The sequence below is a fragment of the Nanorana parkeri genome, unplaced genomic scaffold, assembly GCF_000935625.1.
Source record: "Nanorana parkeri isolate BGI_ZX_2015 unplaced genomic scaffold, ASM93562v1 scaffold2923, whole genome shotgun sequence".
NCBI lineage: Eukaryota > Metazoa > Chordata > Amphibia > Anura > Dicroglossidae > Nanorana > Nanorana parkeri.
Window position 1 is genome coordinate 58,886 of NW_017309191.1, and position 4,578 is coordinate 63,463.

The following is a 4,578-nucleotide window of genomic DNA, read 5'->3' on the forward strand; positions in this document are numbered from 1 at the left end:
CAGAGCCAGCTGTACCCGCCCCCTCCCCCGTCCGTTCCACCAGTCAGCGCGGGAGGATCGGAGCGGGGAGGGGGGAATCCAGCCCCTCCCCTGTCACGATAGAGCCGTGACAGGATCGAGAGGTGAGCGAACGCCGGTATGTGTTCGCTCACCTCCCGATCTACTGAGCCGACCTGTGACAGTCTCATTGTCACAGGTCGGCTAGAACTATGAGGTGAGTGAAAAGCACCCCCCCCTCATAGTTCACCTTTAATTAGATATCAAAATACAAAATGAAATACAAAAATAACCGATATATTATCTGAAACAACATAACCCAGTTAAACAGTTTACGGGTTTCCGGGTCCCTGAAGGCACATGAAGTAAACAAAAGGAAACCGCCCCATAGACCTGTATCTGCGGCTTCGGGTGACTAATAATTAGCCCCCAGCCGCAACACCAACGCCTCGGGGACATCTATCTGATAACCGCAGACACATCGCACATCGCAAAAACAATTGACCACTACTTAACCTCCCTGGTGGTATTCCCGAGTCTGGCTCGGGGGTTAATTTTCAGTACCAGGAGCGGTACTCGGGATTGCACAAAAAAGTGTCACTTGCCTTGTCCCTGCGAGCCCGCGGCGTCCTCTGCTGCGTGCGCCGGGCCGATGCCGGCATCTGAGTTTTAGTTTCGTTTTCGGGCGTCACAGCGGGGGGGGCGGAGCCGTCGGGAAATTCAAAAGTGAAAACATGACATTTACACAGAATACACTCAATACAATGAAATCTGCTATAATTACACTTATGTATCAAACCATTTCACTTCAGTTTTGTCCCTCGAGCTTTGTCCTGAGCCCTGCCTGACACTATTACTGTTCTTTCTGCCTGGAAACTTGTGAACGCCCACGGCATCCAAAAAGCGTCCCTTTAAGTCAAAAGCGGTTTTAGACCAGGTAGAAAACAGCGATAGTGAATTAGAATCGCTTGCAGAATTGAGCGATAGCGATTCGTTGGTAAATTCATCATCAGACACTTCAGTGTCTGATAACGAATTTCCCAACGAATCGCTATCGCTCAATTCTGCAAGCGATTCTAATTTACTATCGCTGTTTTCTACCCGGTCTAAAACCGCTTTTGACCTAAGCTGGATGTCTACTGGACTCTTGTTTGGAACCGTTCTCCATAAACCACGGCATCTCTACCACCTTCAAGGTCCGGAAACCGCCCAAAGACTGCCGTGACGAGTCAAACATCGGAACCTAGACAGAAAAACAGGCAAAATAAATTAAAAACAAAACATGAAAAAGGGGGCCGGCCATAGCGGGAAAACATTCTCCTGGCTAAAACTTCTTCTTCTGGAAACTTCCTGAACACACTCAGGATCCCACCCTTGGAAATCCCACCATTTACCAACTATCCTCCAATTCGATAATCGACCACTCCTTCTATGTTCTCTTTCCTTAAAGGAGAACTACGGGGTCAGGGCTTTTCCCCATAGTTCTCCTCGGGGTCACGTGAGAACATAAACTAGCGTCCTCCCGTCACCCTAAGCTCAGTATATAGGGAGCTACAGCTCACGGTATACTGAGACAGCCACAGCCGGGACGGATCCCGACATTACTGTCTGGATCCACCCAGCTGCGTGATTGACAGCTGTGCCCGCCCACTCCTCGTCCGTTCCTCCACTCAGCGCTGGAGGAGCGGGGAGGGGGGGAATCTCTGCAGGGAGCAGTGAGTGACAGTCACTACTCTCTGCAGGGACATGATCGAGAAGTGAGTGAACGCCGGTATGTGTTCGCTCACTTCCCGATCTATTGAGCTGACGTGTCACAGTTTCATTGTCACATGTCGGCTCGAAGTATGAGGTTGAGTGGAAATGACTCACCTCATGGTTCTCCTTTAACAAGTTAACCCCTCATATACCTGTCTCCCCTCCTCCCCCTGTCACGCTGTCCCTCCGCACAATTCCCTTTTATTCCTTGTGCTCATTGTCTTTCTGCCCAGTTTGGAATAGATTGGAGAAGGATTGGAGGCTCTGCCAGAGTTTACCGTTATCTGGAGCTTTGTAGTTTCCCTCACTTCCTGTCACCATGCCAACGCTGCCACAAGGTAGAATCTGGCAACAGGGACAGCAATCAAAAAATTAAAATTGTCAAAATCGTAAAGCAATCGAAGACCCGATCAATCAGTTTCCAATCCCATCTTTCCATAGAACTGTACTGAACCTGTCAATATATTGCCTGGATTTGACTTTTGAAGTGGCCTATTTCTGGTGGCCGATGAGACCCGTGGGCGGCTCAGATCCTGATGATTCTGATCTCATCTGCGATTACCAGTGGATGGAAAGTGGTTGAAATTGCTGCATGTCTGGCCAGCTTTATCCCGATCCAACCTATACCCCTAATCCTGAGACCCGATCGCCAATCCCAAAACAATACCGGTGCGGGAATTTTGGTTTCAAATTAGGATGTGTGAGCTGGTGACGGCAAGAAGAGAGAAGGAGCAAAGATCTCAAGATGTGTATTATAAAGAGACTCATGTATTAAAATAAAGGACGGGGCTGCCTGTAGCACAGGTATTCCGTCTGCTTTGTAAACCTCGTCTAGAACAGAAACATTCCCATGCACATTGCAACCAATCAGCATCCTCTGTTGCCTGGAAACACTTTGGGTGGAGAGATGCTCACTACTCCCATCGCTATGGCAACGCATTTAGGGGATACACCACCTACCCAAAGACCGTCCATTGTCAATGTTAGTTGGCTGTAATTAGCGGTGCCGGTGGCGGGAATCGCGATCTCGGCATGAAGAATACAGATTAAAAAAAAGACCACAAAATTTCACGAGAAGAAATTCCATAGAAATCAATACAAAATAATTAAAAAGGAAACAAATATATAATACGAAAAAGAAAGAAAAAGAAATGACTCGTTATCACTAGAGGTGAATGAGATATTCCGGCCACTAGGTGGAGGAACAGTCCGCGGACAGCTGCAGAAGTACAAATGATACATTGTAATAGAAATCTAAAAATGATTGTTTCATTTATAAATAGTTACTGTAAACAGGAACTTTAAAGATACAATTCCTACTCATACTTATACATGATTCAGGACCAGCCCTCCTCAACCCCTTCCAAGCCCTCAGGGGCGCCTAGGTCCATCAAGTTCAAACTTTGCGTGTGTGTGGTGCCTCCATGTATATAAGAGTCCCTGTGTGGTCTAGTATTTAAGTGTACCTGTACCCCTGTATAATGTACAAGGGTATTATATGAAAGGGGAATTCGGGTGTAAAGAGGGGTTCTAATGTACAGAAGGGACTGTGAAAGAGGGGCTCTGGATGTAAAGGGTTCTGATGTAAAGAAGAGACTCTGGTGTGAAAGGGGGGCTCCTGATGTGGAGGGGGGCTGCTGATGTAAAGAAGGGACTCTGGTGTGAAAAGGGGGCTCCTGGTGTGAAAAGGGGGCTCCTGGTGTGAAGGGGGATCCTGATGTAAAGAAGGGACTCTGGTGTGAAAGGGGGGCTCCTGATGTGGAGGGGGGCTGCTGATGTAAAGAAGGGACTCTGGTGTGAAAAGGGGGCTCCTGATGTAAAGAGGGGTTCTGAAGGAAAGAAGGGACTCAGATGTGAAAAAAGGGGCACCTTATGTGAAGGGGGGCTCCTGATGTAAAGAAGGGACTCTGGTGTGAAAGGGGGGGCTCCTGATGTGGAGGGGGGCTGCTGATGTAAAGAGGGGTTCTGATGTAAAGAAGGGACTCTGGTGTGAAAAGGGGGCTCCTGGTGTGAAAAGGGGGCTCCTGGTGTGAAGGGGGATCCTGATGTAAAGAAGGGACTCTGGTGTGAAAGGGGGGCTCCTGATGTTAAGGGGGGCTCCTGATGTAAAGAAGGGACTCTGCGCCTTGCTCTATGTGGGTGTCACATACCTGTTGTGAGTCTGAGATGACAAGAAGGACCTTCCCTTGCAGTACTGGTCTGTGCACCCCTGAGAGTGGGACGGGGCAGATGGACTGCATGAGGCACAGGCGCCGCCAGGTTGAGATGCTGAAGACACCGGAGCAGGACACCAGGCAGGTAGTCAGCCAGGAGCATGCCGGATACCAGCTGAGTAGGTAAGCGGAGTCAGAGCCGAGCCGGGTCAGTAACAGGTGAGCGGTGCAGTACAGAATCCGAAGGCAGAAGCTGGGTCAGAACAAGCCATGGTCAAGCCGTACATGATGAGCGTTACCAAATCACCCGAGGCCGGGCCTCGGTGGCCTTGTGGGAAATCCGGGCCTGAGAGTAGTGGAACAGGCCGAGGTCAGGGTCAGGCAGAGAGCAGCAGAGTCAGAGGACCAAACCCAGTCAGGAGCAATCAGGAATCAACACTGGACTTTACTCTCAGCACTGAGTGCATGCAGGATACAAGTCTAAATAGACCTTTTTGGTGCCATGATTAGCTATAACCGCGTGCACAACAATCTGCGTGCGCCACAATGTATGGACACATGTGCGTCTTCATCGCGTCTTCATTTGAGCAATGTTACCACCAAAACATTTCACACCCATGCGCAACAGCTCTCACAGTACCTGTTCTGTGTCTGCTTGCTGGATTGCCCTGAC